Source organism: Mustelus asterias, chromosome 27 (genome assembly GCF_964213995.1).
Source record: "Mustelus asterias chromosome 27, sMusAst1.hap1.1, whole genome shotgun sequence".
NCBI classification, from domain to species: domain Eukaryota; kingdom Metazoa; phylum Chordata; class Chondrichthyes; order Carcharhiniformes; family Triakidae; genus Mustelus; species Mustelus asterias.
This window is the reverse complement of record NC_135827.1, coordinates 8,099,822-8,124,123: the sequence shown is the minus strand read 5'-3', so window position 1 is coordinate 8,124,123 and position 24,302 is coordinate 8,099,822. Positions and strand designations below refer to the sequence as shown.

General features: G+C 44.0%; 1 protein-coding gene and 1 non-coding gene across 3 annotated transcripts in view; both read left to right on the top strand.

Moving 5' to 3' along the window:
* The first annotated feature begins 20,012 nt into the window (after positions 1-20,012).
* trnav-aac (transfer RNA valine (anticodon AAC)) lies at positions 20,013-20,094 on the top strand. Its single transcript has one exon. It is a non-coding gene; the product is annotated as a tRNA-Val (tRNA).
* A 3,025-nt stretch (positions 20,095-23,119) lies between these two features.
* Positions 23,120-24,302, top strand: part of LOC144479844 (uncharacterized) — a 67,016-nt gene continuing 65,833 nt past the window's right edge. Inside the window, exon 1 of one of the 2 annotated variants that reach the window (XM_078198833.1) lies at positions 23,120-23,457. The gene's annotated coding sequence lies outside the window, so the exon portion shown is untranslated. The remainder of the gene's footprint in view (positions 23,458-24,302) is intronic. The other variant, XM_078198835.1, reaches the window with a different exon arrangement.

Sequence of the window (24,302 nt, the reverse complement as noted above, 5' to 3'; positions counted from 1 at the left end):
GGGGTTTCCTCCGGGTGCTCCGGTTTCCCCCCACAATCCAAAGATGTGTGGGTTAGGTGGATTGGCCATGCTAAATTGCCCCTTAGTGTCAGGGGGACTAGCTAGAGTAAATGCATGGGGTTGTGGAATAGGATCTGGGTGGTATTGTGATCAGTGCAGACTCGATGGGCCAAATGGCCTCCTTCTGCACTGTAGGATTCCATGACCATGAATGGAAAGTGTGTGAAATTAAATGTCAGACCTGGCTGTGATGCCATCCGAGTTTGATGAACCTAATAACAATGTTTAGAAACGGAGAACCCCACACGCAGGAACAGGACACTGGAGGACAGGAGGAGTTCCTCCAGACTTATTAAACAGGTTTGTCCACCCCTTCCAGAAACCATCCAAGAAGATGGCATTACTCGCCAACTCCACCCACTCTCCTGCAATTTACTTTGCTATTGACTTAGTGACTATTGTGAAGCACAATATTGGATCTGTCCTCCGAAAGGAAAGGTTGGAAAAGCATTGCCTCTCTTTGGGTGAAGATATTCTTTTTTAAAGTTGCAGATTTTAAAGAGTTCAGATTCTGTCAGTCCCATTGGGTATTTTTAATACGTTGTACTTGATGTGTTGATTAGTCATTGGGTCCACCTGCATGATGCAGCTTGTTGGGTGCAACATTGCTCTGTCACCACAGGATACGTGTCAGGACGCGTAACATATCACATTATGTGACACAGTGGTTAGCACTGCTGCCTCACAGCGCCAGAGACCAGGGTACGATTCGCAGCTTGCACATTCTGTCTGTGCGGAGTCTGAATGTTCTCCCCGTGTCTGTGTGGGTTTCCTCCAGGTGCTCTGGTTTCCACCCACAGTCCGAGAGACATGGTGGTTAGGTGCATTGGCCATGCTAAATGCTCCCTCAGTGTACCCAAACAGGCGCTGGAATGTGGCGACCAGAGGATTTTCACAGTAACTTCATTGCAGTGCGAATGTAAGCCTTCTTGTGACACTAATAAATAAGCTTTAAACTTTAATTAAGAGTTTTTCATCACTTGGAAAACTGCCAAGGAAGGGTCACAAGCAGAAAAGCAATAAAAGAAGTGAAAGTATCATCGAGCCACTCTCACCGCCTCCCAGTGTGGGTGGGGATAGTGAGATCCACGTCTCATGAAATGAGCCAACATAAAGGTGTAAAATAAGTTACAACTGGTGAAAACAATCAGGTTGTGCAACAAGCAAACCTCCTTTCTATTGTCTCTCACACATTTTTAAAAAAAATACTTTTCCAATTCAATCAAATCAAATCCAATTCAGAGTCTCAACAAGTTGAGACATTTCAGATCCAGGCTGACAAGACAGGACGGGAGACCAAAACCACCCTGTCCTGGGCCTGATCTACATGAGTCAAACTGATTGGAGAAGGGGGAGAATCCTCCTCCAAGACTTGAGCTCATTTGCATCTTAGCCTAAAGGCCGAGAGGCCGCTTTTAAAAAATTGCTTCATATGAAACACATGAAGCCCCAGTGCAACCCAATGACCTCAACCAAGTGCAGGCGATCCATACTACACTTGATCTTAGCCAAAAGGCATTTAGATGACAATAGCATGTACTTTTTGTCTGGTGAATTTAGCTGCAGTTTTGGTTTCACTTTAGTGAGTTTAAATCACATCAATATGAACGTGTCAATATAAGTTTGGAGAAAATAAGTTTGTGAAAATAACAGCTGCACTCAATCCTGCAACCAGCATATGCAACCTATTTATTTTTTGGCAAAAACATAAGGAAAACATTCCAGTAAAATTAAAGCAGTGAAGTTTAGTAATATGGAAATAATGTCCAGAGTTCTGGGAGGAGTGCAAATGGTTTATAAATCAACATCAAGATTAGACATTTTTTGATCTCACTGTTTTATTATCCACCATGAACTTTAAGATTTATTTAAATTTTACCATCAGTGTTGATGACAAAATTTAGCACTTGCCTTTATTGAAAGTTTGCTGGAAAGGAATTGAAGCTAGTTAACAGAAAATTCCATGGTAGTTTTTAATTTGATTTGATTTGATTTATTATTGTCACATGTATTTGGATACGGTGAAAAGTATTGTTTCTTGTGTGCTATGCAGACGAAGCATACCGTTCGCAGAGTACATAGGGGAGAAGGAAAGGAGAGGATGCAGAATGTAGTGTTACAGTCATAGCTAGGGTGTAGAGAAAGATCAGCTAACATATGGTAGGCCCATTCAAAAGTCTAATGGCAGCAGGGAAGAAGCAGTCGGTCGGTACATGATCTCAGACTTTTATATATTTTCTGTGACGGAGGAAGGTGGACGAGAGTATGTCCAGGGTGCATGGGGTCCTTGATCATACTGGCTGCCTTTCTGAGGCAGCTGCACTTTAATTTTGAGGTATTTGTATCAGTCCTTCCAATTACTATTCAAAGCGTACCTCTCTATAAAAGGTGCTTAATGACTTAGAGTGGAGTCAGAGATGTCCGATGTTCATCAACCAAACAGGTGTGCAGCCAATGAGTAGGGTGGATAACAATGTATAAGATTAAGTTTAGGATCAAACCTGAGATCAGATGTAATGCATGTTCTTGTCAGCTTGGATCTAGCATGTTGTGGGGACCATGAATTGGATTCAATTTGTATTGGTTTTTGGAGCAAGCAAGGAGATGGATTAGTGGCTTTCCCTCTCCACTATGCACATTACCTTGCATTAAGTTGATCTTTCTCTGCACCTTAGCAATGACTGTAACACTACATTCTGCACTTTCTCGTTTCCTTCTCTATGAACGGTATGTTTTGTCTGTATAGTACGTAAGAAACAATACTTTTCACTGTATGATAATACATGCGACAATAATAAATCAAATCAAATCAATCAAATCAAAAACATTGGCTTTGTAACTCTGAGAAAGGAATATAATTTTTAAAAAAACAATGGGTGGAATTTTCCCATTCCACCTGACATGGGAATCACAGCAGGTGGGACATGGACCATGCAAAAGTCCGTTGACCTCGGGTGGGATTTTCCGGCATTAGGGTGATCGCAGCTAGAAAATCCCGCTCAGTGTATCACAATTGTATGGAAACGCCCTGGAGTGAAACTTGATCGATTCAGGCAACTTAAATACCATTGCGTCATTTGTAATGACCATTTTGAAAATCCTTTAATGTACTTTTGATTCTATTAGAGCACCTTAGAGTGCAACAGGATCGATTTAGAAAATCTGCCCCTTCAGAATTTTGCATGTTCCAGTGAGATTGCCTCTCATCTTTCTAAACGCCAGAGAATATAAGCCCAATTTACTCAGCCTCTCATCATAAATCAACCCTCATCCTAGAGATCAATTTAGTGAACCTTTGCTGTGCCAACTCCAATGCAAATCTATCCTTTCTTAAGTGTGGAGACCAACTGCATGCAGTATTCCAGATGTGGTCACCCCAAAACCCTGTAGTTAAACAATTGGAGTAAGCCTTCCCTTGCAATTAGAGTCAACATTTCTTGTGTTCAAGACAGGAAGGGATTAATTTAAAACGACTCTAATTTGGCTGAGAGTTGACATAAATCAGTCCTTTTTTGGCTAGCAGGAAGTGACGAGGAGTGTGCCACAGGGATCAGTGCTGGGGCCTCAACTTTTTGCAATTTATATACTTGCTTCCTTTTTATATATTTATAAAGGTAATTCCAATCTGTTGTAATATTTTGGCTCATTTACTTTCATATTATCCTTTTCCTCTGTTTATTAAGTTTGTGAAGATATTCTGCCGGAATGAGCCACAGAGTTTTAGTTTTTCAAGGGAATGTATTTTTGTTGAACAATTTTAATTGATTTTTAAAAATGTTTACCTTTCTTTATTTATCTCCATATCTTTCATTCTACTTACCAAATTAACAAATTGGAACAAACTGTTTTAGAAATGTCCAGACACCTCTTTGAAAAAGGTAGGGTGCACTTTAAGAGAGTTTGAATACTCTTTGAGATAGTTAAAACTAGACATGAATGTGTGTAAATAGTGGATAAACACATTGGAACTGACAAGGTATTTAAACATCCAAGCTTTTAAAATAAAAACAAAACAACTTACTGTGACTGCTTGAAGTTTCACTCTGACACTGTCATTACAGGATGAGAAATGCATGACCCATCAGTTTCACTGTGGGGTTGGGAGCGGTGATTGTCAATTCACAGATTGATTGATAGCTTCAAGTTTTTGATGTGCGGCAATGAATACAAATGTCTTTTGTCATCAGGGAATGAATATTTTAAGGAATGTAGATGTATTGCATGGATTTTATCAAAACAATTGCTTTTTTAATAGTAAAGTTATCAAAGACACTGAGAGATTTATATTAGTTCTGCTCAGGATGACTCCTGAGATCTGTGCATCATGGATTCTGGATGAGTTAGTTTGGGATAAAGGATGGTGAGGGGCATGGATGTGCATGAATTAGTACTAGGTTGATATGAAAAATATGAGGAGGTTTGGGGGGGTTGGTTGGAGGAGCATAAGCTGGCATGGAGGATATGAGGGGCCATGGAGATAGGTGGAGCGGCATTAGTTGGCATGGGGGTTTTGAGGGACCATGGGGTGGGCACAGGGGTATAGCTTGGCATGGAGGGCATGACAATTTATAGGAGGTAGGAACAGGGGAATGAATTGGCATGGATGATATGTGGGAGAGTGTGTGAGGTGTGAGAAGTGAGCACCAGGGGACTTTTTTATTTTGAACTTATTGTACTTTCGACAGCTGGGATGAAGTTCCAGAACTTCTGGACCTTTTACACAGTCTGCCTTGGCACCTGCTAGCTCTTGTGGCTGCCACTAAACTCTTTTGTGAGTCTGACGCACAACATCCGCTGTGGATACCTTCCTCCCTGAAAATATGAAGATCCAGGGAATTTTCTCCCAGGTGATTTGCAGAGTTGGGAATCTTCCCAACTCTACAACCCACTGTAAATATTCATATCCAAGTATTTTAAGCGAAATCACATGGATACTAAAGCCGTTAAGAACAAATGATCATAATACATGCTACCACATGTCAAAAAAGAAATGTTTCCCTCCGATATGGATATCCTGCCCCACAGATTTGGTTAATCAATTAAACCAATATATGGTCTTGCTCAAAGGTAAAGGACCATCCTAAGTTCAAGCTACCTTTCTGCCGGTTCTTCAAAACCGACATTGTTGGAGAAATTCATAGTCGGTTAGAGAAATGTCAAATAATCAGGGATTTGAGACACTATCAGCACTGAGTGAAGTGACCTCAGATCAGACTCACAGTCTAACAGGGAACTGTTTACATGAAAACAGTATGCACACAGTGAGAGGTTTAAAGACGTACGGGACTTGAACAAGCATTTCTGATTTGAACATGTATTTTGGATTTTAAAATGTATTTTTAAAGTAATTGTATACTTTAGCCAAAGGCAGGCTGCTGCGAGGCATCATGGGATGAAGACTTCACAGACAAATCACATTCTTTAGAACAAAGGAACCACAGAATGTGCATATTTTTATCAGCAAAAGTTACAAACAGTATAGTTCCCAAAGCCACTTTATGAATAGGGCCGTTCAAGTTGTCCTGATAAGACAGTTCTTCTCAAACATGAGAATGTCAGCTGTCTGGTTCAGCCATTGATACAAATAAGAATTGGTGGGAACAGTAACTTTGACCTTTGTAGCTAAACATCTGGGGTTGCTAAGCGACAAGGGGACGAAGCATCCAGATTCTACTGACCAATGAATTCCCATGATGTCAGAAGGTAGAATGCAATTGGTTAAGATATAGGACAATTGTTAACAGTGAGTGATTTGTACTAATAATGACTGCTTCATGACTACTGGATGGAGGGAAAAGCAAACTCGAGAAATATATAATTGTTTTGTTGGATGTATTGTAACCTCAGAGTGGTCTTGGAATTGTTCTTTCACTAAGGCATTGGACTGTTGTCATACATCTTTAATTTAAACACTTTTCAAGCATCCCACTTCATAGAGACAAACAAGAACAGTAATTCAATTATTTCTTTATTTAACACTTCTAGCACCAACTCGAACATAAACAGTTGCAATTCATTAACTCTTTACTGAACTTTAACGCTAACTGAACATCAACTTTCAACTGAACTTTAAATCTTAAACAGCACTTTAATTCTAACTGAACATCAATTTTAACTATTTAACTGAAAATAGATACAACTGAGTTAAGAAAACCTTGGCCAGGAAATATCCTTGCTGCAGAATCAATCTTCTCTCTGAAGCACTCTTCAGGGTACAAGGCTTTGTTGCGATGGTTGGTCTCTTCCGAGTTTTCGCTGCCAAACAAAGAACTCGCATGTTTTTTATCCACAATTCCCCACTTGCTTCCAGAAGATTCTCTGTCATCCAGCCAACTGTGTCACCAGAAACCGATCACATGGCTTGGACATCCAGTGAAATTACTTTTGAACGAAGCCACGGCGCTTAGTTCATTTTACATGTCCCATACATAGCAGCCATAAAAATCAGAGCCACGATGTCTCAGTTAGTGTAAACAACTTCCCTGATCTGACCAACACAGAAAGCTTCAGATCACAGCTCCCAGACTAGAGCCTCTTTACGACCTGCATCTGGTTTTAATCTATAAGTTGACCAAAATTCCCAGCATGTTTCATTCTCAGCCAGAATAGCCATTTTAAAGCCACTATTGCCATTATTGTTGTTAAGTCATTGTTGTAGCCGTTCTTTCTCTGTCCACACTGCCCAATGCTCATTCTCCCATCAATCATTGGTCAAATAAAGATACGTCTTTAACCGGGACACTGGCTTCGTGAGTCTTTGTATTAACTGATGTTTTGGCATCGCTTAGTCTCTGAAAAGACCCTGCACACAGTTAAGACAGCATACAATTTCTTGAACCCAGGCCCTAAGGCATCTTTAAAGTCATAAGGTGTGATCTCATTGGCCATTCATGCAGTAGCGAGATCAGAGAATTTGGCAGCCAGTCAAACCTCCAATCACTGAGGCGAGATGGGAAAATCCTGCCGGCATGAACGGCCATAATATTCCAGACATAGAATCCATTAACACCAGTAGCCATAGTTCCAAGCCTTAAATGATCCCATAAGCAGGAATTCAAACTGAACTGTTTAAAAAATGTGGTTAAGATAAAATCCATAAACTTTGCTTCAGACCAAAACCTCATATTGTCAAACTCTTACCAAGGATCACCCAGTCACAGAAACCAGTATTTATTAGCCAAGAAAATGTTGAACCTCTAAAAATTGATGCAAATGCTGAAAAGTCATTTTCAAACTTCCTTAAAAAGGATTGTCAGATGATACAACAGGATATAGATAGATTGGAGACTTGGGCACAAAATTGACAGATGGAGTTTAATCCTAATAAATGCAAGGTGATGCATTTTGGAGGATTAAATTTAGGTGTGAATTATACTGTAAATGGCAGAACCATTAGGAACATTGATATACCGAGGGAGCTGGGCGTGCAGATTCCAAAGCTTCCCAAGAATTGGCCACACAGGTGGCCAAGGTGATTAAGAAGGTATATAGCATGCTTGCCTTCATCAGCTGGAACACTGAGTACAAGAGTTGGGAAATCATGTTGCATCTGTATAAATCCTTGGTTAGGCTGCATTTGGAGTATTGCATGCAGTTCTGGTCACCAGACTACCAGAAGGATGTGGAAGCTTTGGAGAGAGTGCAAACAAGATTCATCAGGATGTTGCCTGGTCTCGAGGATGTTGGCTATGAGGAGAGTTTGAATAAACTAGGATTATTTTCACTGGAAAGACGGAGGCTGAGGGGAGACCTGATTAGAGGTTCACAAAATTATGAGAAGCATAAACAGGGTGGATAGTCAGAGGCTTTTTCGCTGGGTGGGAGTGTCAATTACAAGGGGGCACAGTGAGAGTGAAAAGTCTAAGGGAGATGTGCAGGGGAAATTTTTCATGCAGTGAGTGGTGGGTGCCTGGAATCTGCTGCCAGAGGCGGTGGTGGAAGCAGGTGCATTCACACCAATTAAGAGGCATCTGGATGGGTACATGAATAGGGAGGGAATAGAGGGATACAGACTGAGTAAGGGCAGAAGGTTTTCTTTAGTTTAGTTAGGGCATCATGATCGGCATGGGCTTGGAGGGCCGAAGGGCCTGTTCCTGTTCTGTACTTTTCATTGTTCTATTATAGATTTCACAGATATTTTAAAGAAATTATCAATTGTTCCTTAATGCACTCCAGGTCAAACATTGTCACAGTAATTCCTCTACCATCCAGTGTTAATATGCACAGTTATAATGTGGGTCACAAGATGGATATCATAAGTGACAGAGATTCAATTTATCCTCCTTAACTTTGGTATGAGTGAAAGCTCTCTCCAGGGTTGGCTAACTTGGCTCAGATCACTGACTCAACGTGGAACTTTCCCAGTGATTATGGCTTGGCTACTTCACAGGCTAAAGCAACTGAGCTGTCTGGGGTTCAGCTTGAAAATAAAAACAGGCTGTTGCAACACACTATTGCTCGAGAGAGACAATATAGAAATCTCACAACACCAGGTTAAAGTCCAACAGGTTTATTTGGTAGCACAAGCTTTCAGAGCGCTGCCCTTCATCGGGTGAAGGCATTCACCTGATGAAGGGGTGGCGCTCCGAAAGCTCGTGCTACCAAATAAACCTGTTGGACTTTAACATGGTATTGTGAGACTTCTTACTGTGCCTACACCACTCCAATGCTGGCATCTCCACATCAGAGAGAGACAAGTTAGATAGCCACTCCATATCAAGCATGGAACAAGACAAGGAAGTTGCCCTCCACTAATGTATGTTTACATAGAAAATTAGTTACTGATTTCCATGAAGTTATCTGGCATGTTTTATTAATGCTTTATTGCCTGTTCTAAACAGTTGCTTTGTAAATTTGCAGTTGAACAGGATTCAGGATGTGGAGGATGAATCACGTTTCTATTATTGTCACAGCTGATCTCACACAGCATTGCATTTCCGGAGTCAAAATGAAGTCCAGTTTTCGGGTCAAGTGGGGTCAGGTGGTGGAGAAATAAACAGGCTATAGATAGCAAGAAAAGAGAAAAGGGAAGGAAGAGAACATAAATAAGAAGGTACGGATGGGTGGGATGGAGGAAGAGATGAAGTAGGGGCAACCTAATGGCATATAAGGGTGAGAAGGAAAAAGGTAGGTGGGATAGGTGGATGGGGCAGATCAAAAGAGCTTTGAGATTGCCAACTTGGGGCTTTTTAATGGAAAGATGGTGGAATACAATAATCTTAATTTATTGATCATGGTTCAAATATAGAAATAGCTCAGGTTATGTAAGACAAACAACCTCCATTTACATATCAATGAAGATTGCTGAATTACCACTTCCAACAATCATGTGGGTGGTAGTATTAGATGATTACTGCTAAAATCTCTGAATGAAAACAATGTTTTTATATCAAAAAATGTTTTTGAAACTATTTGATAACCTCAGAGATTTTGTGAGACTTGAGATGCTAATCTCTAGTTATATGTTCAAATGCAGCACTTTGTGTGAAACATGATGTAGAAAGAGCATATCTTAAAGTTTGAACTGGGTTTGCAGTACTTGTTTGCACTGGTGTTTAAGCATATCTTTTGCATTGGACTTACTTTCCACTTAAATGAGCAGTACAGCAGGGCCTGATGGAATCTATCCAAGGCTGCTCAGGGAGACGAGAGGTGAAATCGTTGGGCCTCTGATGCAAATCTTTGTCTCGTCACTGGACGCAGGTGAGGTCCCAGAGGATTGGAGGATAGCTAATGTGGTCCCGTTATTTCATAAGGGTAGGAAGGATAACCCGGGTAATTATAGGCCAGTGAGCTTGACGTCCGTGGTGGGGAAGTTGTTGGAGAAGATTCTTAGAGATAGGATGTATGCGCATTTAGAAAGGAATAAACTCATTAACGATAGTCAGCATGGTTTTGTGAGAGGGAGGTCATGCCTCACTAACCTGGTGGTGTTTTTTGAAGAAGTGACCAAAATGGTTGACGAAGGAAGGGCCGTGGATGTTGTCTATATGGACTTTAGTAAAGCGTTTGACAAAGTCCCTCATGGTAGGCTAGTGAAAAAGGTTGGATCTCATGGGATAAAGGGGGAGGTGGCTAGATGGGTGGAGAACTGGCTTGGTCATAGAAGACAGAGGGTGGTAGTGGAAGGGTCTTTTTCCGGCTGGAGGCCTGTGACTAGTGGTGTACCGCAGGGCTCTGTATTGGGACCTCTGCTTTTTGTGATTTATATAAATGATCTGGAAGAAGGAGTAACTGGGGTGATCAGTAAGTTTGCGGACGACACAAAACTGGCAGGACTTGCAGATAGTGAGGAACATTGTCAGAGGCTACAGAAGGATATAGATAGGCTGGAAATTTGGGTAAAGAAATGGCAGATGGAGTTCAATCCTGATAAATGCGAAGTGATGCATTTTGGTGGGAATAATGTAGGGAGGAGCTACACGATAAATGGAAGAACCATAAAGGGTGTAGAGACGCAGAGGGACCTGGGTGTGCAAGTCCACAGATCTTTGAAGGTGACGTCACAGGTGGAGAAGGTGGTGAAGAAGGCATATGGCATGCTTGCCTTTATAGGACGGGGCATAGAGTATAAAAGTTGGGGTCTGATGTTGCAGATGTATAGAACGTTGGTTCGGCCGCATTTGGAATACTGCGTCCAGTTCTGGTCACCACACTACCAGAAGGACGTAGAGGCTTTGGAGAGAGTACAGAGGAGGTTTACCAGGATGTTGCCTGGTATGGAGGGGCTTGGTTATGAGGAGAGATTGGGGAAACTGGGGTTGTTCTCCTTGGAAAGACGGAGGATGAGGGGAGACTTAATAGAGGTGTATAAAATTATGAAAGGCATAGATCGGGTGAACGGTGGGAAGCTTTTCCCCGGGTCGGTGGTGACGTTCACGAGGGGTCATAGGTTCAAGGTGAAGGGGGGGAGGTTTAACACAGATATCAGAAGGACATATTTTACACAGAGGGTCGTGGGGGCCTGGAATGGGTTGCCGGGCAAGGTGGTGGAGGCGGACACACTGGGAACGTTTAAGACTTATCTAGACAGCTATATGAACGGAGTGGGAATGGAGGGATACAAAAGAGTGGTCTAGTTTGGACCAGGGAGCGGCGCGGGCTAATTGTTCTTTGTTTCTCGTTTCAAGGCTTCATTCTATGATCATCTTGCTGGTGCCAGTACAGAGCGAGACTGCGGATAGTTGGGAACCTGTCTCGGGGGCAGGGAATTCAGATGGTGTTCGTGGAAGTGGAAATGAATAGGGTTGGGAAGCATTTTCCGATCAGGGCCAGTGTGATCTCCTGGACTCGTTTCGATCGCCTCAGGGGGTCGGAGAGGAATTTCCCAGATTTTTTTTCCCCATATTGGCCCTGGGGTTTTCACTCTGGGTTTTCGCCTCTCCCTGGAGATCACATGGTCTGGAATGGGGGGGTAGGGGTGAGTTAATAGGTTGTGATGAACAAAGCATCATAGCTGTGAGGGACATCTCGGGGATAGGATATTAGTATGTAGATAGGCTGGAAAATTGGGCGGGGATCCTGGATTCAGGATTCAATCCTGGGCCGGGGAGCGGCGTGGGCTTGGAGGGCCGAAGGGCCTGTTCCTGTGCTGTATTGTTCTTTGTTCTTTGTTTGTTCTTTGTACATTGCACAAGTGGGTGGTTAGGTACATAAGTATAACTGTGCCACACTAACTGGATATACTTGTTTTTATTTAAATGTACATGGCATTCTGATATGCTAAGTTGATGTTAAGTCTTTCAGAGCATTGCAAATCTTAACAATGCTGCTTTTTGTGTTTTGTTTTGAATATTTTGCATTCAAACGAGCTGTAACTTGTAAACCATGCATCCGTCTTTTGGGTTTCTCTGCCTCAGTGGCTGACTGTAAGTTTCTAAAATGCAGATAGCATTTCCCATTACTGATTTTTCTTTAACGCTTTTGCTTAACTGGATCGTGTTTGCAATTAAATATTCTTCTGAGTTATGTTGTGGCAAATTCAGGGGACATCTTTCATTACCCAGTGTGGACAAGTGCTGGAGATTTCCTGATCTACCACCATGATTTGGCAGAACCCTTGAGGAAATTCATGGTGAACAGTTTAAATGATGAGGAGATGCCGGCGTTGGACTGGTGTAAGAACAGTAAGAAGTCTCACAGCACAAGATTAAAGTTCAACAGGTTTATTTGGCAGCACAAGCTTTCGGAGCGCTGCTCCTTCATCAGGTGAGCGAAGACTTGTATTCACAAACAGGGCATATACAGACACAAACTCAATTTACAAGATAATGATCTGCAGTCCTTTTGGTATCTTTTTTGCTTTCTTGCATCTTTGTAGAAACTTGATGTCTGTGTCGATATGCACGATCTTCTTGGAGATCCTCTTCACTTGGAGCCGGTAGTTTGCGGTGTCGATGATAGCGATGACAGTTTAAACCTTCTTGCTGCACCAAGATATATTTCACCTTGTCCCAAGCAAATAACTGCCCTGTGAGTGAGATTGCCAATTTGATATGTGGGCAGTTTTGAACTTCAACCCATGCTCCTCTCCTGTGAGTCCCTCAAACCTAGGCCACTGGATGGGACCAGAGTCTAGTTTTGGATCCTGATCATATTATGGATGGCCTATAACTCCAAACCCTACTTTTCTCTCAGTGCTCCTAGGTCTCACCTGTCCACTCTGTTCTCCTCTTTTGCCCCTCAGAGCATTTGTCCTTCCCTCAGTGCTCCAAATCTCTTCATGTTTCCAGTTCTCATTTATGCCTCTAGTGTATCCAGTTCTGTACTTTCATGTCCTCCATTCACTTTCCAGCCTCCTTCTGGACTGCACACTTTTTATTTATTCATTCGTGGGACATGGGCATTGCTGGATGGCCAACATTTATTGCCCATCCCTAGTTGCCCATTCCGACTAATGTACCTACCTGTCTCCAGTCTGCTGCAGTAGATAACAGACCTAGGGTGTCCCACCTGTGTTCTCCCAGATCTCCTGAAACTTTCCTGCTTGCAAGCTGCCTCTTGACAGCTCCCACCAAAATCCAGGGCACTCCCAAGTCTCAACCAATGCATCAAGATTGCTGACAGAGCCTTTGACACTTTTGAAGATCCTCTGTTTTTCCGGTCTACAATTTCCTGATATCCATTTTTCACAATTATTTTCGTAACAATATTTTTTTTTCTACTTGCTCTTCGATATGAACACTGCTGTCAAAGCCAGCGTTTATTACCCATCCTTATTGCGCTTGAGCAGATGGTGGTGATCTGTCTTCTTGAACTGTTGCAGTCTTTGTGGTGTAGGTACATTAGCAATGCTGTCAGGGAGGGAGTTCCAGGATTTTAACAGAGCAGCAATAAAAGGATGCCAGTATGGCTTCAAGTCAGGATGGTGAGTGACTTGGCGGGAAACCTGCTGTTGGTGGTGTTCCCATGATCTGGTTGTCCTTGTTCTTCAGAGAATCATCACAATGCATAAAAAGTCCATTCAGCCCATCACATCTGCACTATCTGACAGAGCATCTTACCCAGGCCCATCCCTGCCCTATCCCCACAACCCCACATGTTTACCTCACTAATTCCCCTAATCTACACATCTTTGGACACTAAGGGCTACTTAGCATGGCCAATCCATCTCACCTGCACATCTTTGGATTGTTTATATTCATGATGTAATTATTTATTTGTGTCACAAGTAGGCTTACAGTAACGCTGCAATTAAGTCACTGTGAAAATCCCCTAGTTGCCACACTCCGGCACCTGTTCGGGTACACTGAGTGAGAATTTAGCATGGCCAATGTACCTAACCAGCACGTCTTTTGGACTGTGGGAGGAAACCTGGAACACCTGGAGGAAACCACCCAGACACAGAGACAACATACAATCTCCACACAGACAGTGACCCAAGGCCAGAATTGAACATGGGTCCCTGAGACTGTGAGGTAGCAGTGCTAACCACTGTGCCACCGTACCTCTTGTCCTTCTATGTGGCAGAGCTCTCAGTATTGATGGAGCCTTGGCAAGTTACTGCACTGTGTCCTGAAGCTAGTACCTCTGCTGCCACTGTGCACTGATGGTGGAGGGAGTGAATGTTTTAAGGTGATGGATGGACATTGATCAAGCAGCTAGCTTTGTTCTGGATCATGCTGAGCATGTGGGTATTGTTAGAGTTGCTCATCCAGGCAAATGGAGGATATTCCATCACACACCTGACTTTTGCCTTGTAAATGGCTTTGGGGAGACAGGGGGTAAGTTATTTGCTGCAGAATCTCCAGTCTCAAACCTGCCCTTGTAGCCATAGTAATTATATTGTTTATCCAGTTTAGTTCTGGTCAATAGGAACATCTCAGGAGGTTGATGGTGGAGAATTCAGCAAAGGTAACAGCTGCGGCAGCCGGATCTCTGGCACTGAGTCTGGTTCTGCAGCGCAGAAGGGAGGGTGGAAGAAGAGGAGAGCGGTAGTGATAGGGGACTCGATTGTCAGAGGTACAGACAGGAGGTTCTGTGGTCGTGACAGAGACTCCCGGATGGTTTGTTGCCTCCCGGGTGCCAGCGTCAGGGATGTCTCTGATCGCGTGCACAGCATTCTGAAGTGGGAGGGTGATCAGCCAGATGTCATGGTACACATCGGTCCCAATGTCGTAGGAAGAAAGAGTGAGGAGGCCCTGAAGAGTGAGTATAGAGAGCTAGGTAGGAAGTTAAAAAGCAGGACCCCGAGGGTAGTAATCTCAGGATTGCCACCTGTGCCACGTGCCAGTGAGGGTAAGAGTAGGATGCTCGGGCGGATGAACACGTGGCTGAGGAACTGGTATAGGGGGCAGGATTTCAGATTTCTAGATCATTGGGACCTCTTCTGGGGCAGGTGGGACATGTACAAGAGAGACGGGTTACACCTCAACTACAAGGGGACCAATATGCTTGCAGGGAGGTTTGCTAGTGTTATTGGGGAGGGTTTAAACTAGATTTGCAGGGGAATGGGAACCAGAGTGCCAGAGCAGATAGTGGAGCGGGGGTGAAAATAAATGATGTTAATGATGCAAAATCACAGATAGAAGGGTTGTGTGTGGTGGTAATAATCTTCTGAGGTGTGTCTATTTCAATGCCAGGAGTATTGTGGGGAAGGCAGACGAGCTGAGGACGTGGATTGGCACATGGAATTATGACATTATAGCCACTAGTGAAACTTGGCTACAGAAGGGGCAGGACTGGCAGCTCAATGTTCCAGGGTTCCGATGTTTCAGACGTGATAGAGGCAGAGGGATGAAGGGTGGGGGGGTGGCATTGCTAGTCAGGGAAAATGTTACAGCAGTGCTCAGGCAGGACAGATTAGAGGGCTTGTCTACCGAGTAAGAAGTTTAACAACACCAGGTTAAAGTCCAACAGGTTTATTTGGTAGCAAAAGCCACACAAGCTTTCGAGGCTCTGAGCCCCTTCTTCAGGTGAGTGGGAATTCTGTTCACAAACAGAACTTATAAGACACAGACTCAATTTACATGAATAATGGTTGGAATGCGAATACTTACAACTAATCCAGTCTTTAAGAAACAAAACAATGGGAGTGGGGAGAGCATCAAGACAGGCTAAAAAGATGTGTATTGTCTCCAGACAAGACAGCCAGTGAAACTCTGCAGGTCCACGCAACTGTGGGAGTTACAAATAGTGTGACATAAATTCTGATTCTAGGATCGCATGATAAAGACTCAGGAGGAAAAAAGCAGAAATATTTATGTGAAATAGTGTGACATAAACCCAATATCCCGGTTGAGGCCGTCCTTGTGTGTGCGGAACCTGGCTATCAGTTTCTGCTCCGCGACTCTGCGCTGTCGTGTGTCGCGAAGGCCGCCTTGGAGAACGCTTACCCGAATATCAGAGGCCGAATGCCCGTGACCGCTGAAGTGCTCCCCAACAGGAAGAGAACAGTCTTGCCTGGTGATTGTCGAGCGGTGTTCATTCATCCGTTGTCGCAGCGTCTGCATAGTTTCCCCAATGTACCATGCCTCGGGACATGGTACATTGGGGAAACTATGCAGACGCTGCGACAACGGATGAATGAACACCGCTCGACAATCACCAGGCAAGACTGTTCTCTTCCTGTTGGGGAGCACTTCAGCGGTCACAGGCATTCGGCCTCTGATATTCGGGTAAGCGTTCTCCAAGGCGGCCTTCGCGACACACGACAGCGCAGAGTCGCGGAGCAGAAACTGATAGCCAGGTTCCGCACACACAAGGACGGCCTCAACCGGGATATTGGGTTTATGTCACACTATTTCACATAAATATTTCTGCTTTTTTCCTCCTGAGTCTTTATCATGCGATCCTAGAATCAGAATTTATGTCACACTATTTGTAACTCCCACAGTTGCGTGGACCTGCAGAGTTTCACTGGCTGTCTTGTCTGGAGACAATACACATCTTTTTAGCCTGTCTTGATGCTCTCCCCACTCCCATTGTTTTGTTTCTTAAAGACTGGATTAGTTGTAAGTATTCGCATTCCAACCATTATTCATGTAAATTGAGTCTGTGTCTTATAAGTTCTGTTTGTGAACAGAATTCCCACTCACCTGAAGAAGGGGCTCAGAGCCTCGAAAGCTTGTGTGGCTTTTGCTACCAAATAAACCTGTTGGACTTTAACCTGGTGTTGTTAAACGTCTTACTGTGTTTACCCCAGTCCAACGCCGGCATCTCCACATCTTGTCTACCGAGGCCATATGGGTGGAGCTGAGAAACAGGAAAGGTCTGACCACATTAATGGGGGTGTATTATAGACCACCCAATAGTCAGCGAGAATTGGAGGAGCAAATCTGCAGAGAGATAGGAGACAACTGCAGGAAACATAAAGTTGTGATAGTAGAGGATTTTAATTTTCCACATATAGATTGGGACTCCCATACTGTTAAAGGTCTAGATGGGTTAGAGTTTGTAAAATGTGTTCAGGAAAATGTTCTAAATCAATATATAGAGGTACCAACTAGAGAGGATGCAATATTAGATCTCCTATTAGGAAGCGAGCTAGGACAAGTGACGGAAGTGTGTGTAGGGGAACACTTTGGTTCCAGTGATGATAACGCCATTAGTTTCAACTTGATCATGGATAAAGATAGATCTGGTCCTCGGGTTGAGGTTCTAAACTGGAAAAAGGCCAAATTTGAAGAAATGAGAAAGGATCTAAAAAGCGTGGATTGGGACAGGCTGTTCTCTGGCAAGGATGTGATTGCAAAGTGGGAGGCCTTCAAAGGAGGAATTTTGAGAATGCAGAGTTTCTATGTTCCTGTCAGGATTAAAGGCAAAGTGCATAAGAATAAGGAACCTTGGTTCTTGAGGGATATTGGAACTCTGACAAAGAAGAAAAGAGAGATGTATGACATGTATAGGCAACAAGGAGCAAATAAAATGCTTGAGGAGTATAAAAAGTGCAAGAAACTACTTAAGAAAAGAATCAGGAGGGCTAAAAGAAGACATGAGGTTGCTTTGGCAGACAAGGTGAAGGATAATCCTAAGAGCTTCTGCAGGTATATTAAGAGCAAAAGGATAGTAAGGGATAAAATTGGTCCTCTTGAAGATCAGAGTGGTCGGCTATGTATGGAACCAAAAGAAATGGGGGAGATATGAAATGGGTTTTTTGCATCCGTATTTACTAAGGAAACTGGCATGGAGTCTATGGAAATAAGGCAAACAAGTAGGGAGGTCATGGAACCTATACAGATTAAAGGGGAGGAGGTGCTTGCTGTCTTGAGGCAAAGCAGAGTACATAAATCCCCAGGACCGGACAGGGTATTCCCTCGGACCTTGAAGGAGACTAGTGTTGAAATTGCAGGGGCCCTGGCAGATATATTTAAAATGTCGGTATCCACGGGTGAGGTGTCGGATGATTGGAGGATAGCTTGTGTTGTTCCATTGTTTAAAAAAGGCTCAAAAAGTAATGTGGGAAATTATAGGCCGGTAAGTTTGACATCAGTAGTCGGTAAATTATTGGAAGGAGTAATAAGAAATAGGATCTACAAATATTTGGATAGACAGGGACTTATTAGGGAGAGTCAACATGGCTTTGTGCGTGGTAGGTCATGTTTGACCAATCTATTAGAGTTTTTCAAGGAGGTTACCAGGAAAGTGGATGAAGGGAAGGCAGTGGATGTTGTCTACATGGACTTCAGTAAGGCCTTTGACAAGGTCCCGCATGGGAGGTTAGTTAGGAAGGTTCAGTCGCTAGGTATACATGGAGAGGTAGTAAATTGGATTAGACATTGACTCAATGGAAGAAGCCAAAGAGTGGTAGTGGAGGATTGCTTCTCTGAGTGGAGGCCTGTGACTCGTGGTGTGCCACAGGGAACAGTGCTGGGTCCATTGATGTTTGTCATCTATATCAATGATCTGGATGATAATGTGGTAAATTGGATCAGCAAATTTGCAGGTGATACAAAGATTGGAGGTATAGTGGACAGTGAGGAAAGTTTCCAAAGCTTGCAGAGGGATTTGGACCAGCTAGAAAAATGGGCTGAAAAATGGCAGATGGAGTTTAATGCAGACACGTGTGAGGTATTGCACTTTGGAAGGACAAACCAAGGTAGAACATATAATGTAAATGGTAGGACACTGAAGAGTGCAGTCGAACAGAGGGATCTGGGAATACAGATACATAATTCCCTGAAAGTGGCGTCACAGCTAGAAAGGGTCGTAAAGAGTGCTTTTGGTACATTGGCCTTTATAAATCAAAGTATTGAGTATAAGAGTTGGAATGTTATGGTGAGGTTGTATATAGACATTGGTGAGGCCGAATTTAGAGTATTGTTTGCAGTTTTGGTCACCTAATTACAGGAAGGATATTAATAAGGTTGAAAGAGTGCAGAGAAGGTTTACAAGGATGTTGCCGGGACTTGAGAAACTGAGGTACAGAGAAAGTTGAATAGGTTAGGACTTTATTCCGTGGAGCGTAGAAGAATGAGGGGAGATTTGATAGAGGTGTATAAAATTATGATGGGTTTCGATAGAGTGAATGCAAGCAGGCTTTTTCCACTGTGGCTAGGGGAGAAAAGAACTAGAGGACATGGGTTAAGGGCGAAGGGGGAAAGGTTTAAAGGGAATATTAGGGGGGGCTTCTTCACACAGAGATTGGTGGGAGTGTGGAATGAGCTGCCAGATGAGGTGGTGAATGCAGGCTCAGTTTTAACATTTAAGAAAAACTTGGACAGGTACATGGATGAGAGGGGTGTGGAGGGATATGGTCCAGGTGCAGGTCAGTGGGACTAGGCAGAAAAATGGTTCGGCACAGCCAAGGAGGACCAAAAGGCCTGTTTCTGTGCTGTAATGTTCTATGGTTCTATTGGGTGGAATTCTCCCAAAAAAGTTCGAAGTGTCAAAAATCGCAGGAGTAATTCATGCTGGTTTTTACAGTGGCAGTTCACACTAGAATCTCCCACTCTCTGTGCATTGCAGAGGCCACCAGTGTGAATATCATTAGATTTAAGGAGGCGGGGCCTATTCCCACCTGGGAGGCTGAAACCAGCAGGCCTCTGCGCAGCCCCCCATCAAGTCTTCAAGATACAGACTATGTGAGTGGAGGGAGTGGAGGGAGACTTGATTAGCTGTAAAGATTCGCATTCTAATCAGTATTCTGTAATTTGATTTTGTGTCTCTGTGTGCCTTGTTTGTGAGCAGATATCCACTCCATCTGACGAAGGAGCAGCGTTCCGAAAGCTAATGACATTTGTTACCAAATAAACCTGTTGGACTTTAACCTGGTGTTGTTAAAACTCTTACCGTGTTTACCCCAGTCCAACGCTGGCATCTCCACATCATGGACATCAGTGAGCCAGGAAGGGAGATTATGGCCTAGTGGTATTCTCATTTGACTATTAATCCATAAACTCAACTAATGTTCTTGGGACCCAGTTCAAATCCTACCACAGCAGATGGTGGAATTTGAATTCAATAAAAAACATCTGAAATTAAGAATCTACTGATGACCATGAAACCATGAACGTGGTAGCGTGGCTGAGTGGTCTAAGGCACTGGATTAACGCTCCAGTCGTTGCGGAGGCGTGGGTCCGAATCCCACCGCTGCCAGAATTGATTTGAGTTAAGTGGGCAGCATGGTGGCACAGTGGTGAGCACTGCTGCCTCACAGCGCCAGGGACTCAAGTTAAATTCCTGGCTTGGGTCACTGCCTCTGTGGAATTTGCGTGTTCTCCCCGTGTCTGCGTGGGTTTCCTCCGGGTGCTCTGGTTTTCTCCCACAGTCTGAAAGAGGTGCTGGTTAGGTGCATTGACCCGAACAGATGCCGGAGTGTGGCGGCTCGGAGAATTTCACAGGAACATCATTGCAGTGTAAGCTTCACTTGTGACTAATAAATAATTAAACTTTAAACATTGTCAATTGTCAGAAAAACTTTAGGGAAGGAAATCTGCTGTCCTTAGCTGATCTGGCCTACATGTGACTGTAGAGCCACAGCAATGTGGTTGACTCCCAACTGCCCTCTGAACAAGGGCAACTAGGGATTAGCAATAAATGCTGGCCTAGCCAGCAACGTCCATGTCCCATGAATGAATTTTTAAAAAGATTGTTTTTTAATGGCAAACCACTATTTTCACGATCATTAGTAATGGAACTACCAATTTTTTTCTTGACTTATCTATTAATTGAATGTAAATTCTCCCAGTTACCATGGTGAAATTTTAACTCATAGCTCTGGAATAGTCACATTTGCTACATGCTGAGTGTGTGGATCAAATAATGCACCAATTCCAGATGTGGTTTCAGCCAGCTTTCATAATTTAATCCTTTGTGACTCTGCTTTGAAAATGAGACATGGGTTGCAGGGGGAATTCCAAGACACCGAAGACCCTAATTATGGGCTCAGAATGGATTGTCTGCAAAGTAGAAAAAAAACACAAAGTTGTGTGTTGCAACTTGGAATATACCCCTCCCAAAGCGGCATTGCATCATGGATGGGATTTACACATAGATTGTAATTTGCTCCTTAACATGAGCAGAAGCATACAATTAAACAATAACTGACTTGTACTGGCAATGATAAAATTACCGTAGCTTGATGCATACTTGATGCTTCACAGGACAGAATCTGACACTATTTTCAGCAGATCTACAGGGAAATTGGCTGCAAGATCTGCAGCATCTGAAAATCTCCTGTCCAGTGTCAATTCTCCATTCAGGTTTGGAGGAGGACAGGAAGCAGCAAACTATTAGCAAACAAGTGAACCAAATATTTGTCATTGGGAAAATGCTCGAATCAATTATTTAGGAGATAATAAAAACTGGACATTTAGAAAAACATAATGCAGTCAAGCAGAGTCAACATTATTTTGTGAAAGGGGAATTTATTAGATTTATTTGAAGATGTTGTAAACAGGATGGATAAAGGGAAGCCAGTAGATGTAATATTTGGATTTTCAAAAGGTATTCAAATAAGGTGCACCATAGGTGGTAAGAGCTCATGCTGTTGGGGGTAACAGAACAGAGAGGATAGAGGATTTACTAACCAACAGGTAACAGGGAATCTGGATAAGTGGGTCATTTTCAGGTTGGCAAACCATAACTAATGGGGTGTCAACTATTTATAATCTACATGAATGACATGAATGAAGGAATAGATTGTACTGTAGTCAAATTTAAAGATGATACAAAGAGTGATAGGAAAGCAAGTTTCAAGGAGGACACAAAGGAATATAGCTAGGTGGAGTGAATGCATAAAAAAATTGGCAGCAGGACTATAATATGGGAAAATGTCAGAATAATATTTAAGTGAAGAGATTGCAAAACGTTGCAGTACAGGGAAATCTAGTAGATGAATCACAAAAACGTTGGCAAGCAGGTACAGCAAATAATTAAGAAGGCAGATATTCATTCTTGGAACATGGGCGTTGCTGGCTGGCCAGCATTTATTGCCCATTCCTAGTTGCCCTTGAGAAGGTGGCGGTGAGTTGCCTTCTTGAATCGCTGCAGTCCACGTGCTGTGGGATGACCCACAATGCTTTTAGGGAGGTGATTCCAGGATGTTGACCCAATGATTGCAAAGGAACGGCAAAATATTTCCAAATCAGGATGGTGAGTGGCTTGGGGGGGAACCTGCAGGTAATGGTGTTTCCATGTATCTACTGCCCTTGCCCTTCTAGATGGAAGTTGTTGTGGGTTTGGAAGGTGCTGTCTAAGCATCTTTGGTGAATTGCTGCAGTGCATCTTATAGATAGTACACACTGTCGCTACTGAGTGGCAGTGATGGATGGAGTGGATGTTTGTGGATGTGGTGCCAATCAAGTGGGCTGCTTTGCCCTGGATGGTGTAAAGCTTCTTGAGTGTTGTTGGAGCTACACTCATCCAGGCAAGTGGGAAGTATTCCATCACACTCCTTGTGCCTTGTAGAGGGTGGAAAGGCTTTGGGGAGTCAGGAGGTGAGTTACTTGCCACAGTATTCCTAACCTCTGACCTGCTCTTGTAGCCACTGTGTTTATATAGCAAGTCCAGTTGGTAACTCCAAGGTTGTTGGCAATGGGGGATTCAGTGATGGTAACAGCATTCTGCCCATTGAATCTACACCGACTCTTTTTGATAGAGTATCTTACCCACGCGCTTCCCTCCGCCCTATCCCCGTAACCGCACACATTTGCCACGGCTAATCCATCTAACCTACACATCTTGTATGTACATATATATAAATTCCTTGGGCAGAATTTTCCCATCCTGTCTGGCACAGGAATTGTAACGGGCGGGATACGGACCATGCAAAGGTCCATTGACCTCGGGAAGGATTTTCCGGACTTGGGGTGAGCGCGGCCGGAAAATCCCACCCAAGTGTATCCATGGCTATCTGCCTTCACAGAACACAAAAAAAATATTCAGTTGCTCGAAATATTATGGGGTGTCTCAATAAAAAAGAAAGGGTTTAAGCTTGTGGCCAGTCGATCCCAAGAACAAGCCCCCTTCACCTTTGAGAAACCCATTCTGGGCGAGATTTTAACTAACTCAACATCCACCCAGAGTTAAAATGAGAGCCACAGTTTTAGAATTGCCATCGATTGCCATTCCTCATTCGGTCTCAGCAATCATTGAGCGATGCCGTTTTCACTGAGCTAGTGGGCGTGCAGAGGAAGTTGATGATTTGATAGCAGGGCTGTGTTTACAGAGTGGATTTGGGACAAAGCGCGGAGAAGGCTCTGTGGGGAGAAGGAGCAGTGTGAGACTGGACTGAAACCTCCTGGTTTCCTTTCGTTAGATCACTCGCATTGTCTCGACCATTTGGAGCGAGTCAGACAAGCAGCGAGGGGTTGAAATACGAAGAGGTGAAGATGTTTGTCAATGCGTTTCTTCAAGAAGCCTGGGTACACTGATGACAAACCCGAAAAGTTGCTGCAAGTTTTGAATGGGGACATCGAAAAGCTGCTGCTGACTCGTTTTGCAAGCGGTTGGAGATCGGTAAGTGTCTCCCCCACCCTAATTTTCTCCCTCCATTCTTCATCTTAAATTATGTACGTCTTTCTGTCCTCCCCTTGAGCGGTTTCCCTGTTGGTGACTGCACAATGCAGAGTGTGTGAAACTGACAGATGGAACTCCCAGTGAAATCGCTGGGGGGAGGGAATCCCCTCTCACTCTCACTCTCTCCCCCCTCCTCGTCTCTCCCCCTCTCCTCCCCCTCTCTTCCACCCCCCCCCCTCCCCTCCCTCCTCCCCACTACTCCGTCCCCTCCCCCTCCCCCCTCCCCCCCCCCTCCTCCCCCTCCCCCCTCCTCCCCCCCTCCTGGGTTCGATTCCCGGCTTGGGTCACTGTCTGTGTGGAGTTTGCACATTCTCCCTGTGTCTGCGTGGGTTTCCTCCGGGTGCTCCGGTTTCCTCCCACAACCCAAAGATGTGCTGGTTAGGTTGATTGGCCATGCTAAAATTGCCCTTAGTGTCCTGAGGTGCATAGGTTAGAGGGATTAGTGGATAAATATGTAGGGATATGGGGGCAGGGCCTGGGTGGGATTGTGGTCGATGCAGACTCGATGAGCCGAATGGCCTCTTTCTGTACTGTAGGGATTCTATGATTCTCCCCCCTCTCCCCCCCTCCCCCCTCTCCCCCCTCCACCCTCTCCCCCCTCTCCCCCCTCCACCCTCTCCCCCCTCCACCCTCTCCTCCCTTCCCCCCTCCACCCTCTCCTCCCTCCCCCACCCCTCCTCTCCCCCCTCTCCCCCTCACCCTTCCCTCTCCCCTTCCCCCTTTCCCTCCTTTCCCTCCTTTCCCCCTTTTCCCCTTTCCCCCTTTTCCCCTATCCCCCCCTTTCC